At 38.2% G+C, this 15,207-nt stretch overlaps 1 long non-coding RNA gene and 1 pseudogene across 1 annotated transcript in view; both read right to left on the bottom strand.

The window, feature by feature from the left end:
• Positions 1 to 879: 879 nt before the first annotated feature.
• The window catches only part of LOC132342159 (uncharacterized), a 56,535-nt gene continuing 42,207 nt past the window's right edge, over positions 880 to 15,207 (bottom strand). Inside the window, exon 3 of the long non-coding RNA XR_009490407.1 lies at positions 880 to 1,063. This is a non-coding gene — a long non-coding RNA (uncharacterized lncRNA). The remainder of the gene's footprint in view (positions 1,064 to 15,207) is intronic.
• LOC100337031 (tRNA (guanine(6)-N2)-methyltransferase THUMP3-like) lies at positions 10,846 to 13,962 on the bottom strand (annotated as a pseudogene).

Raw genomic sequence — 15,207 nt, 5'->3', positions numbered from 1 at the left:
GAATAAGTAACACGGGACCTATTTCTCAAGCACACATCCCTGTAAATGCCAACTAATGCTCAGCCATAATGCGGTACATCACAACTACCCCAGCACTAAAGGCTAAAGGTACATTTTAGCAGGATTAGTGGACCCACCATTGCCTAGGGGGAATTTAAATTTAAAAGAAAAGAGTATGGCAGCTCTCTGCAAAAACACTCTGCAAGCCATGGTAGCCAAAGCATCAGCAACTTTTCTCCTTCCCAAGCAAATATTGGTCCATTTCCTATGGAAAATACCCACCCCACCTCCAGCCCTCTGGTGGTTTTAGTCCTGAGAGTCAGAGATGTCTCTTTTGTGAGGTCTAAGTTTTTTTGCTAAGTACCATATATGTGAGAGACTCACACTGAGTTATCGTATATCTACCATGAAATATTTCTGATGAGGTCATGAAGAATAGCAGCTAAACTTACTTTGGGAGGATTAGAAAGCCAAAAGTTAAATGAACAAATGAATGAATTCATGGATGGGTGGACAGATGGGAGAACGGAGGAAGGAAAGAATGAATTAATTAAATGCTGATAATTTATTAGGTAATCATGTGTATGCGTCTGTGTTAGTCACTCCTTAATGCCCAACTCTCTGCAGCCCCATGGACTGTAGCCTGCCAGGCTCCTCTGTCCATGGGATTCTCTAGGCAAGAATACTGGAGTGGGTAGCCATTTCCTTCTCCAGGGAATATTCTCGATCCAGGTATGGAACCCAGGTCTCCTGAATTGCAGGCAGATTCTTTACCATCTAAGTCACAAAGGAAGCCCAGGTAACCGTGTTGCATATCTAATAATCAGGTCCTCAGTCATTTATGTCTGAATCCTCCTTTTCATGAATAATAAAGTTCATTGATTTTGTTCAATACACAATTCTTCTAAATATTTATGAAGTATTTAAACATAGCATTCCAATAAGATGACAGGATTGAGTTGCCTTTGTGTGTTTTACTTGAGTCTCTGCTCTTCAATTTGCCATTTCTTAACTTTTCTTCTTTTCATTTTTAAAGGAGAATTTCTCATCTTGAAGCGTGAGCCTGAAACAGAAGTACAGAATTGTTGATCAGTAAAAACCAATTGACTAGAATTGATGACAAATGTTTTCTGCAACATCTGTCTTCCAACATGTATTTTAAGATCCTTTTGTCTGTAAAAGTTTGCCCCTGACAGTCATATACCTAGGCATATTTTAGTATCAAATTTCTGACACCGAACCCAAGATTTCATTTATTTTAGGATGGCCATTCTTACTCTCAGCATATACTGACTCATATGATCTGTTTTGCCAAATATATTATCCAAAAAACTCATTTATTTATTCCTTTTCACTTCATTATCTTTAATAAAGTGGCATTATGTAAAAACTTGCCTTAAAAAAGCAATGACACTAAGCTATTTTGGAATTTAAGCTAGGAACAAAGAAATATGGTTAACCTTTTACATTTCCTAATATTTAATTTCAAAAGAGTCTCCCTCCAGTGAAAAATTAAAATTAGGCACTCACAGACTAGCACCTTAGGAAATAAAAAAATGCAAGACTGAATTTTTCAAGTATGTATCTTGTCTGCTTCTCTGTATTTGTTCAGTATTTTAGCTGCTTGCCACAGTTTAAGTGTCCACTGACATTTCTATCTCCCTCAGAGTGTAACTTTCTCAAAGGTAGTTAACCTGGCTTTTGTGTCAAATTCGAGATTGAATTATTGGTCAGCTGTACACACAGCTACAATTTTGTGGCCACGATTACTCTTTTCCTTTTGCCCTGCCATGCGAGTCATGCTGGATCTTAGTTCCTGACCAGGAATCCAGCCCATGCCCCTGGAAGTGGAAGAGCGGCATCCTAACCGCTGGACTGCCAGAAAAGCCCTCACCCACTATTATCACTACATTTTACAGAGGATAGAACCATAGCCCAGAGCAGTTTAATAACATACCCAACTAGTTGGTGGGAAAAACAAAATCAGAATTCAAGCCTGTCTTATGAAAGCATGTGTTTTTTCATTTCATTACACAAGAACAATTTCTGTTTTAATTGCTTTGATTACCCATCAACATTTCAATTGCTTCTCTCTCTCTCTTTTTTTTTTTTTTGGTAATGTTCTGACTTTCATAGCTACTTCTATTTGGAACAATATTCAATTATGCCATTGAATACACTTGTATTGGAACTGATCAATCTCATATTTTTCAAGAGTAGGAAGAGGTATATGCTTGTAATACCTCTTGCAATATTTTAATATAATTTTTTGGTAATTTCTCACTAATTGTAGAATAAAAGAGGTAATATTGGAGAATGTTTAGAAGTATGGGCTCTAAAGTTAGACTTTGTATTGTTTACATTTTATAATTTTCTGTATATTATGATGTTTGACATCTTTTCATTATTTTTTATTGGAAGTATAGGTGATTTACAATATTATATTTGTTTTAGGTGTACAACATAGTGATTCAGTATTTTTGCAGATTATATGGGATTATAAATTATTACAGGATAAGAGTAAAATTCTCTGTGCTATATAGTACATTGTTATTTATTTATATATAGTAGTTTATATCTATTAATCCCATAGCCCTAATTTGTTCTCTCCACTTCCCTCTCCCCTTTGGTAACTACAAGTTTGTTCTCTAGACATGTGACTTTGTTTCTGTTTTGCATATACATTCATTTGTATTATTTTTTACCTTCCACATATAACTGACATCAAACTGGTTTTGTCTTTGATGTTTAATATCTTGAGAACTTTTCTGACTGGGGAGAGACGGTACCTCCTCAGGCTAGCCAGTACTTAGAAGTACATTGTTAAAACAAGTAAAAGAAAATCTAAATACACTGAACAATACCCTGTATTCATAGATTGTTAAGATGGCAATATCCACCATCTGATCTACAGATTCAACACAATTCCCATCAGAACGCCAACTGACTTATTTACAAAAACTGGCAAGCTCATCCTAAAATCATATGGAAATGTGAGAGATCCAGAATAACCAAAATGGTCTTGAAAAAGAGTGAAGTTGGAAGACTCACACTTCCTTATTTCAAAACTTACTAAAAAGCTATAACCACAACAGTTTGGTACTGACATAAGAACAGACATACGTATGAATGAACCGAATCTAGAGTCCAGAAATAAAGCCTCACATTTATGTTGACTTGATTTGAGACAGAAGTGTCAAAGTAATTCAAAATCTTCATCAAATTGTGTTGATCAATATTTTCATCAATATTTCTATCAAATGGTGTTGAGGTAACTGAATACCACATTCAAAGGAATGAAGTTGGACTTCTACCACACTCCATTCAAAAACTAACTCAAAATGGATCTCGAAGTTAAGATCTAACACTATAAAATTTTATGAAAAAACAAAGGTATATGTCTTGAGGATACTGGATTAATGCTTCCTTAGATATGTTGTCAAAAGCACCCACACACACAAATAAATTGTATGTCATCAAAAACAAACACTTTTTTGATGCAAAGTTTACCATCAAGAAAGTTAAGACAACCCAAAAAATGGGAGAAAATATTTTAAAATCATACATCTGATGATACATACCTAGAATGTATGATTAACTCTTACAATTCAGTAATAAAAATACCAAATATTCCAATTAAAAAATGGACAAAGGAGCTGCACAGATATTTCTCCCAAGAATATATACAGATGGCCAATAAGTACATGAAGACATGCCTAATGCCGTTATTCATTAGGAAAATACAGATCAAAACCACAATGAGATACCACTTGATAAGGACGGCCATGTTATTCATTAGGAAAATACAGATCAAAACCACAATGAGATACCACATGATAAGGACAGTTACAAAGATAAACAATAAGAAGTGTTGGCGAAGCTGTGTAAAACTTGGAACCCTCACACATGACTGCTGTGTATGTAAAATGGTGCAGCCAATTTGAAAATAGTCTGGCAGGCCCTTAAAGGGTTAAATATCAAGTTATATTACCCAGAAATTCCACTCCTAGGTATAAACTTAGTTATGAAAACACATGACACCAAAGGAACTTATACATGAATGTTATAGCAGCAATATTCATGAAAGCAAAAAAAGTGAAAATAATTCAAATACTCAATGTTCATTACCAGATGAAAGATTAAATGAAATGTGATATGTGCATACAATGGGCTTCCCTGGTGGTTCAGTGGTAAAGAATCTGCCTGCCACTGCAGGAGACACAGGAGATTTGGGCTCAATCCCTGGGTCAGTAAGATCCTCTGAAGGAGAAAATGGCAACCCACTCCAGTATTCTTGCCTGGGAGATCCCATGGACTGAGGAGCCTGGCAGGCTACAGACCATGGGGTTGCAAGAGTCAGACACAATTGAGTAGCTGAGCACACACAGGCTCATATAATATCTTATATGTCCATATATTATCTTATGATTTGGTAATACAAAGGAATGCAATACTAATCCATGCTACAGCATGGATGAACCTTGTGAAAGAAATCAGTCACAAAGCACCACATACTGTGTGCTTCCACTGATATGAAATATTCAGATTAGGCAACTCTACAGGGACAGAAAGTAGATTAGTGGTCTCCTAGGGCTGGTGGGAAAGCAGGTGGCAGGTAATGGGGGAAAGAGCTTGGAGAAAGGAAGGTGCAGGCAGAAACAGGGTGGATGAATGATGAGTGACTGCTGATGGGATTTCTCTTAGGGGTGATAAAAATGTTCTAAAATTCATTGTGCTGATGGTTGCCCACTCTGTTGAATGTTCTAAAAAACATTGAGTCATACACTTTAAATTGGTAAATTGTTTTATGTGAATGTTGAATGTCTTTCGATAAAGATGTTTTTAAAGAATTAACAGTAATTGTTATATTATGTCCTGGGGTCTTCTTGGATTCTTGTTTTTGTTAGTTTAATCATGTGTGATAGAAAAAAAGGTGATTATAAAGCACACACTCACAGTTATAAACAGATCCTTAAAACCATGCTTTATTTGGTGAGCAGCATGATGGACTAAAACTGCAGGTTTAAAAACCAAAGGGAATTAAATGACTTTGTATTAAGTTTGAGAGTACAAGCGTCTGTGTGGATTCAGGAAAGAGGAGACACTTGGCCAGGCCAGAGTGAGGCAAAGATGCAGCGTGGGGAGAAAGAAGAATTACAGCTATATTGACCTGCTTTGCTTTTTGATGCAATAGATGAGAATATGCATAAATTTGGCAAAACTAATTATGTAAAGTTTAAAAAATAAAATAAAATTTAAAAAAAAAAGAAAGAAACTACATTTTCCAAATTAAAAAAAAAAAAAAAGAAAGAAAGAAAACATCCAGGAAAACCATGTCTTTCTCACTGGGCTCTGGGACCTGCTTTGAGAGTCTGTCTGGAGGGTAGCTGCCACCTCATCTGAAGTGCTGATGGAGCTTTCCTATTGGAGAAGGATAAGTAGAAGTCCTTTTTGGTTTCTTTCCTTCTGGAGGTTAAGAATTACAATTTTTAGGGAGTTTCTTGGTGGTTTAGTGGTTAAGACTCCATGCTCCCAGTTCAGGCGGCCTGGGTTCTATCTCTGGTCAGGGAACTAGATCCCACAAGCCACAGCTAAGAGTTTGCATGCCATAACTAAAGATCTCACATGCTGCAACAAAGACCAACACAGCCAAATAAATAACATATTTAAAAAAAGAATTACTATTTTTAAAATTCTGATTTTCTACCTTTCAGCATTTAGTCTTAATGCTGCAAATACTCTGCAACTTGTCTCTTTTTCACCAAAGTGAAGCTATTGAGAATTATCCCTGATGATACGTGTTTATAGGACATTGATTTTCACTGCTCTGTGTATTCCATGGTATGAATATAACATAATTCATTTATCCACTCTCCCATTCTAAGTTTTTACTGATACAAACAATGTTACAATAAAATTCTTGTCCATGTCTGATTTTTTCCATAGCCTAGAATTTCTCCAGGGCATAAACCTAGGAAAGAAATTGCTTGGTCATAAGGATACACATATTTGAATTCATGGGACATGGTTACATTACTCTCCAAAGCGGCTGTATAAATTTATAGTCCTTCCCATAACTTTTGAGAGTCCCTTTCCCTGAATTCTCACTCATACCGCAGGGGTAATCCTATAAAAGGTGTGGGGCTCCGTTCCAACTCTCCCTACACTGGTATTAAATTCAAGCCCCTGTATTAAGAGTGATAAATACCTCCAGGCAGTCAGTGTCAGCTCGCCAGTTCACTGTCCTGATTTTCAGTTCCTTCTTCATTTCTGGCCCAAGGCAATTTCCCTTTCTTAGCAGTTCAGCCATGCATTTATAAGGATGTTAGTTATAATTTATTGAGCAATCCTTGGTGTTTGTAGCTGGAGGGTTTTCAAGTTATCTGTACTGCCAGACCTTTAAATGCCTGACAGCATTTTCAGCACCTGAGCAATCTTTAAACACACCCCAGATGTTGGATACCATAAAGGAAGTAAGTGCAATCAAATTAGCCACTACAATGAGCTATTAAACTCTCTCTACATGTATTCATTAGTCACCATGCTGCCACATATGGGAATCTGCAGCTTATCCGAGGTTGAATCTCAACTAGTTTCTAACTAGCTGTGTGACCTTGGGCAATGTACTTCACCTTTCTGAACTGCAATTTCTTCATCTATAGGACAAGGATGTAATCATAGAATCTGACTTGTATGACTGGTATAAAAAAGTCAATCAGTTACTATTTATAAAAATACTTAGAACTGTATCTGATGTACAGTATGTGCTATGTAATTGTGTGATAAATGAAGGAATAAATATTAGACATTTATTTTTGTACTACCTCTGAATATTTAAAAAAAAATGATCTCCCCTAAAATTGCCAGCATGGACAATCTAATGTTGGCAGCATGATAGCACTACTTCTCAACTTTAATGATACTAATGATAAATGGATTTTACCTAGAAGCCTCTCTGTGCTCCAGAACACAAGAAAAATAATTGTTGCCCATTGTGGGCCAGCCAAGTTGTTGTACAGGTTGGGAGCAAGGATGTTAAATAGGCCCCTCAGCTTTTTTTAGGATTAAAGAGGCATTCTGAGCAAAAAAACAAAAAAACAAAAACTGCCAAAAGTTTTTTCTTTGTCTAGAGTAGTCACTTTTAGTGTATGAAGATGTTCAGGGTATGAGAAACGATGTCTCAGGATTTGACTCTGCACAGAAATGGAAAATTAGGACCAAATCTGTATGACACACCTTTCATTCTGCTCTTATGTCATGTGTGGTCTTTACCCTCTGACCACCCTTTTCAGGCCATACACAAGTCCAGCATGTTTATTACACTTGGTAGTCACACCATACTCCGCTGTGCTCAGTCGTGCCCAATTCTTTGTGATCCCATGAACTGTAGCCAACTAAGTTCCTCTGTCCATGAGAGTTCTCAGGCAAGAATACTGAGTGGGTTGCCATTTCCTTCTCCAGAGGCTCTTCCTAACCCAGGGACTGAACCTGCATCTCCTGCATTGGCAGGAAGATTCTTTACCACTGAGGCACCAGTGAAGCGTACTGTCATAATTTGCATTAGATCCTCAGACTTTATCTCTCACCAACTTCTATTTGCCCCACACCCCTGACTCTGGCAACCACCTTTATATTTCTGTTTCTATGAGTTTGACTTTTTTTTTTACATTCCATATATAGGTGACATCAAGCAGTATTTATCTTTAAGCAGTATTTATCTTTCTGTGTCTGACTTACTTCACTTAGCATAATGCCCTTAAGGTCCATTCATGTTGTTGCAAACAGCAGAATTTCCTTCTTATTCATAATATATTAGGGAGTACATATAAATTCAAAAAAATGTTTGCTAACAACTAGCCTACAAAGATCTCCATTTGCTTTCTCTGATTTCTTACCTCCATGAGATATATCTATAGTGATCTTTGTAACTTTCCAGAACTACACTGACATTGCTTTGGTGGGCTTCCCCGTTTGCTCAGCGGTGAAAGAATCTGCCTGCAGTGCAGGAGACATTCAGGAGACCCAGGTTTGATCCCTGAGTCAGAAAGATCCCTTGGAGAAGGAAATGGCAACCCACTGTAGTATCCTTGCCTAGGAAATCCCATGGACAGAGGAGCCTGGCGGGCTACAGTCCAGAGGGTCGCAGAAGATTCAGACATGACTGAGCGACTAAAGAACAACAGCAACCAAGTAGTCAAAGACCTAATTAAACCTAAAATACATCTTTAAGTGCCTTCAAGAAACATAACTGTAAAAGATAGAATGTAGATCAGATAATAGCTAGAAAAAAGGATGTAAGTTTAACAAAGACTTCATTTTTCAGGTAGAAGAATTAATTTTTAATTCTTAAGAAAAGAATGTTTAAGATAAATAATTGCAAACATATATTTACACTAAATTAAACCATGCAAATTTAAATATATAAATAATTTTAAGGTAAATCAAATTTTAGAAATGAGGACGAGGTTGCTAAGCAGTCAACAGCAAACAAAAAACAAACAAAAAAAGTCATGGAGACAATAAATAAATATGAAGAACTATTGGAATCTCATTTTGACTCTACTGAAGGGTACACAAAGGAGAACAGCAGTAAATTACCTAGAAAATATGTTTTATGGGTAGAGCACAGAAAACATTAAATGTCAAGGTAAGAAATTCAGGCTTTATTTTGTAGGTGATAAGGCAGATGTTTTTGAGCTTGGGGTGACCTGCTCAAAGCTGTGTTTGATGGAAATCAACCAAATAATGGCTTATGTCCATAACATATTTTGTTAACTCTATATAGAACACAATAAAGGAAGTTTTACAATCATTTCTTCTAGGTAAATTCAATATTCCCCCAAAATTTCTCTTATTTTTGTATTATTCATATTTCCAGTACTCTTGGTAAATTTCTTGGGTGTGGAGAGCTCTAGAAAACATCACTGAGTTTTCTTACACACCAAAAAATAAATACATAAATTCATTGGAAAATGTTCATTGCCTCACTAAAGTTTATACTCATAAATTTCTGGTTAATAAGTTTAACACTTCCATAGCCAGTTCCCAGGGAGAGAAATATTAAGATTCTTATATTGTATAATAAGAATTTGAGCTACAGGGATGAATTTTCTCAGCAAAGAGTCATTGGAGTGATAGCATTCTATAACATCACTACATATTAAATTTTATTTTCTCATCTGTTTATCAGAAAGTCAAATAACTTTACATGACTTACAATAAATTGTTTAAAAACTGTCTTCTGATCTCTTTTTCACCTCTGACTTGTGTTTCCAAGAGAAAAGATGTTCAAGTCACTTTCTTCTGATATTTACTATTGTATTCCTAAATTATAATGCACATTATTGCTTTTTGATTTGAGGACTTCATTTTCTTCTGTACCCATTCCTCCATTCACCTAGTCATTTTTGGTTAATAATAATTCAATTTAATATTAATACGGTCATGTAATAATCACAGCTGAACCATGTAGTCATTGATGAAGGAAAAATTTCCTTGTATAACTTTTTGCTTCCCTGGCTTCAATCAATGCCTTATATATATATTTATATCTGATGTACCTTCCACTCATTTGTGTAGTGTAGGCAAGCTGAATTAAGGTTCTGAATGGAGCCCATCCTATTTCAAAATGACATATTTTTACAATGTATTAACAGAGCCAGTTATCAATGGAAGATTGCAAATATCCCATTGAACAGCATCTTTGGGCAAGCCCCAGGGTAGTTTGCATTCTTCTTTTTATTTTTGTTTTTTTAGTCTGCATTATTTAATTTGGCTCTTGATCCCCAAAATGAGATTATGGAGACTTGGGTTCCATCCCTGGGTTGGGAAGATCCCCTGGAGAAGGAAAAGGCTACCCACTCCAGTATTCCGGCCTGGAGAATTCCATGGACTAGTCCACGGGGTCGCGAAGAGTCAGACACAACTAAGAGACTTTCACTCACTCCCTCACACGCTGCTCTCATCACAGCCATTGAACTACTGTTTATTATTATGAACAGTATAATAACAGTGAGATCATTCAGTAGCCCTCTCTCTTGTTTCTGCCCCTTTCCGCACATTGGATCAACTATTGTATCAGGAGGGTATAGGGAACACAGCCTGAGCATCTACTGGCAAGAGAAGAGCTGAGAGCTGTAGATTCAAAATGTGTGATATTTCTTTGGTGGAGACTCCTCTCAATGCAAAACCCATGGAGATTTCATTATCATGAATATTCAAAAGAACTTTCACAGCAAAATCGATTATGTCAGCCTTCCACTTAAAATAATCTTTTTTTCTTTTTTTAAAAAATTTTATTTTTAAACACCAAAAACATTTTGTATTGGGGTATATCCAATTAACAATGTTGTGATAGTTTCACGTGAACAGTAAAGGGAACCAGCCATACATATAGATGTATCCATTCTCCCCTAGTCAATCCTAAAGGAAATCAACCCTGAATATTCACTGGAAGGACTGATGCTGAAGCTCCAATAATTTTTGCCACCTGATGCGAAGAGCCTACTCACTGGAAAAGACCCTGATGCTGGTAAAGATTGAGGGCGGGAGGAGAACGGGATGACAGAGGACTAGATGCTTGAATGGTGTCACTGGCTCAATGGACATGAGTTTCAGCAAATTCTGGGAAATGGTGAAGTAGAGGGAAGCCTGACATGCTGCAGTCCATGGGGTCACAAAGAGTCGGACACAACTGAGTGACGGAACAACAACAACATTCTCCCCCCAAACCTCCCTCCCATCCAGGCTGGCACATATCACTGAGCAGAGTTCCATGTGCTATACAATAGGATTTTGTTGGTTATCCACTTTAAATATAGCAGTGTGTCCATGACCTTCCCAAACCTAAAATAATCTTGAACAAAATCTTTTGTTCAAGATTGAGGTAAAGCTATGTTTCCCTCCTCCCGTGTTGGATGGGAATCCAAACTTCAGCTGCTGAGAATCAATTTCTTCTTTTGAACTTCCATCAACCTCATATTTGCAAGGTGCCAAATCATCACCTTCTATTGTTGGCATCTCCTCTTTGATGGCTGGGTTTTCATACTAGTCTAAGATATGAATCTAAGGCATTGTTAGTAAATTGTTTTTTAACATCTTTCTCAACTATAACTATCTTGTCTCCTCGTCAATTATTGATCTTCCTTTTACTGGAATTCTGATTTATCTTTTTGCACTTTTTTCCCCTTGAAATAGGTGGCAACTTTCCCTACTTTCAAAAGGTCTGAGTGCAGGCATTTTCCAGTCAATATTTCAAAATGCTTTAGAATTTCCTTTTTTTAAAAAACCTTTGAACTGGATCTTTAAACTCCTGAACAACCACAAGTAAGTTATCAACTGATCTCACACAATGAACCTGAGCAAGACTTTCCACTGAAATATCAAAATGCATCTTGTCTGGTCTTTGATGATTTTGCATGATGACCTGAATTTCTCTCTCACTTTATCTGCCCCTGTTTGTTCAAAACCAGTCAGTACACTTCAGTTCAGTTCAGTTCAGACCCTCAGTCATGTCCAACTCTTTGCAACCCTATGAACTGCAGCACACCAGGCCTCCCTGTCCATCACCAACTCCCGGAGTTTACCCAAACTCATGTTCATTGAGTCAGTGATGCCATCCAGCCATCTCATCCTCTGTCATCCTCTTCATCTCCTGCCCCCAATCCCTCCCAGCATCAGGGTCTTTTCAAATGACTCAGCTGTTCACATGAGGTGGCTGAAGTATTGGAATTTCAGCTTCAACATCAGTCCTTCCAATGAACGCCCAGGACTTATCTCCTTTAGGATGGACTGGTTGGATTCCTTGCAGTCCAAGGGACTCTCAAGAGTCTTCTTCAATACCACAGCTCAAAAGCATCAATTCTTCTGCGCTCAGCTTTCTTTATAGTCCAACTCTCACATCCATACATGACTACTGGAAAAACCATAGCCTTGACTAGACGGACTTTTGTTGACAAAGTAATGTCTCTGCTTTTGAATATGGTATCTAGCTTGGTCATACCTTTCCTTCCAAGGAGTAAGTGTCTTTTAATTCCATGGCTAAAATAACCATCTGCAGTGATTTTGGAGCCCCAAAATTAAAGTCAGCCACTGTTTTCACTGTTTCCCCATCTATTTGCCATGAAGTGATGGGACCAGATGCCATGATCTTCGTTTTCTGAATGTTGAGCTTAAAGCCAACTCTTTCACTCTCCTCTTTCACTTTTATCAAGAGGCTCTTTAGTTCTTCTTCAATTTCTGCCATAAAGGTGGTGTCATCTGCATATCTGAAGTTACTGATATTTCTCCCAGCAATCTTGACTCCAACTTGTGCTTCTTCCAGCCCAGCGTTTCTCATGATGTACTCTGCATATAAGTTAAATAAGCAGGGTAACAATATACAGCCTTGACATACTCTTTTTCCTATTTGGAATCAGTCTGTTGTTCCATGTGCAGTTCTAACTCTTGCTTCCTGACCTGCATACAGATTTCTCAAGAGGCAGATCAGGTGGTCTGGTATTCCCATCTCTTTCAGAATTTTCCACAGTTTATTGTGATCCACACAGTCAAAGGCCTTGGCATAGTCAATAAAGCAGAAATAGATGTTTTTTCTGGAACTCTCTTGCTTTTTCAATGATCCAGCAGATGTTGGCAATTTGATCTCTGGTTCCTCTGCCTTTTCTAAAGCCAGGTTGAACATGTGGAAGTTCATGGTTCATGTATTAAAGCCTGGCTTGGAGAATTTTGAGCATTACTTTACCAGAGTATGCTGCTGCTGCTGCTGCTAAGTCGCTTCAGTCGTGTCCGACTCTGAGCGACCCCAGAGACGGCAGCCCACCAGGCTTCCCCGTCCCTGGGATTCTCCAGGCAAGAACACTGGAGTTGGGTTGCCATTTCCTTCTCCAATGCATGAAACTGAAAAGTGAAAGTGAAGTCGCTCAGTCATGTCCGACTCTAGCGACCCCATGGACTGCAGCCCACCAGGCTCCTCTGCCCATGGGATTTTCCAGGCAAAAGTACTGGAGTGGGGTGCCATTGCCTTCTCCGACCAGAGTATGAGATGAATGCAATTATGCGGTAGTTTAAGCATTCTTTGGCATTTCCTTTTTTGGGGATTGGAATGAAAATTGACCTTTTCCTGTCCTGTGGCCACTTCTGAGTTTTCCAAATTTGCTGACATATTGTGTGCAGCATTTTCACAACATTATCTTTTAGGATTTGAAATAGCTCAACTGGAATTCCATCACCTCCACTAGCTTAGTTCATAGTGATGTTTCCTAAGGCCCACTTGACTTCTCATTTCAGGATGTCTGGCTCCAGGTGAGTGATCACACCATTGTGATTATCTTGCTTATGAAGATCTTTTTTGTACAGTTCTTCTGTGTATTTTTGCTACCTCTTCTTAATATCTTCTGCTTCTGTTAGGTCCATATTTTCCTTTATTGAGCCCATTGTTGCATGAAATGTTGCCTTTGTATCTCTAAGTTTCTTGAAGAGATCTCTAGTCTTCCCCATTCTATTGTTTTCCTCTATTTCTTTGCACTGATCACTGAGGAGGGCTTTCTTATCTCTCCTTGCTATTGGCTCTGTGACTTGGAGAGACTCACACTCATTTCTGAAACCACTTTCTGTTGCTTGAATGCTGCTGCTAGTGCTGCTAAGTCACTTCAGTCATGTCTGACTCTGTGCAACCCCATAGATGGCAGCCCACCAGGCTCCCCATCCCTCAGATTCTCCAGGCAAGAATGCTGGAGTGGGTTGCCATTTGAATAGATCTCTGGTTTTCATGAAAGTTCATATCCAGGAGTTGGTTAGTGGCTTTTTGAATGTCATACATGTTGGCAATGCTTCTAAGATCCCTAGTATAGTTTTAGCCACCAGCACGGACCCCTCAGGCCCTGGCATTCCTACAGGCCCAGGGTACCCAAATGCTATGCTTTCTCTTTTGTCTAAAGATGTTGACTATAGCACTTGAGATTTTGAAAAAAAATTTAATCAAACTTTTGAAATATATAGCAAAGCTGAGTTTTAGAGTAAAATGCCAATATATCCACCACAGAGATTTTTGGATTAACATTAACCCTTGCTTTTTCACATATTTATTCTTACTTTGATAAATCATGTTTTTATGCATTTTACAGTCAGTTGCAAACAAGTGTATACATTTCAAGTACCCCGGATACTTCAGCATTCTTGCCCTGTTGTTATTGTTCAGTCACTCTGTCATGTCGGACTCTGAGACCCCATGGACTACAGCACGCCAGGCTTCCCTGTCCTTCACCATCTCCCAGAGCTTCCTCAAACTCATGTCCATCAAGTTGGTGACGCCATCCAACCATCTCATCCTCTGTTGTCCCCTTCTCCTCCTGCCCTCAATCTTTCCCAGCATCAGGGTCTTTTCAAATGAGTCAGCTCTTCACATCAGGTGGCCAAAGTATTGGCGTTTCAGCTTCAGCATCAGTCCTTCCAATGAATATTCAGGACTGATTTCCTTTAGGATGGACTGGTTTGATCTCCTTGCAGTCCAAGGGACTCTCAAGAGTCTTTTCCAGCACCACAGTTCAAAAACGTCAATTCTTTGGTGCTCAGCTTTATAGCCCAACTCTCACATCCATACATGACTACTGGAAAAACCGCAGCTTTAACTATATGGACTTTTGTTGGCAAAGTAATGTCTCTGCTTTTTAATACCCTAAGTTTGTCATGGCTTTTCTTCCAAGGAGCAAGCATCTTTTAATTTCATGGCTGCATTTACCATCTGCAGTGATTCTGGAGCACAAGAAAATTAAAGTCTGTCATTGTTTCCTTTGTTCCCCCATCTATTTGCCATGAAGTGATGGGACCGGATACAATGATCTTAGTTTTTTGAATGTCGAGTTTTAAGCCAGCTTTTTCACTCTCCTCTTTTACTTTCATCAGGAGGCTCCTTAGTTCCTCTTTGCTTTCTGCCATATGGGTTGTGTCCTCGACATATCTGAAGTTATTGATATTTCTCCCATCAACCTTTATTTCAGCTTGTGCTTCATCCAGCCTGGTATTTCACATGATGTACTAAGCAGGGTGACAATACACAGCTTTGACGTTCTCCTTTCCTGATTTGGAACCAGTCTGTTGTTCCGTGTCCGGTTCTAACTTTTGCTTCTTGACCCACATACAGATTTCTCAGGAGGCATATAAGGTGGACTGGTATTCCCATAGCTTGAAGAATATTCCACAGTTTATTGTGAT

This window comes from Bos taurus, chromosome 14 (assembly GCF_002263795.3).
Source record: "Bos taurus isolate L1 Dominette 01449 registration number 42190680 breed Hereford chromosome 14, ARS-UCD2.0, whole genome shotgun sequence".
In the NCBI taxonomy this organism is placed as follows: Eukaryota; Metazoa; Chordata; class Mammalia; order Artiodactyla; family Bovidae; genus Bos; species Bos taurus.
The sequence above is the reverse complement of the archived record's forward strand: the minus strand, read 5'-3'. Positions and strand labels throughout refer to the sequence as shown.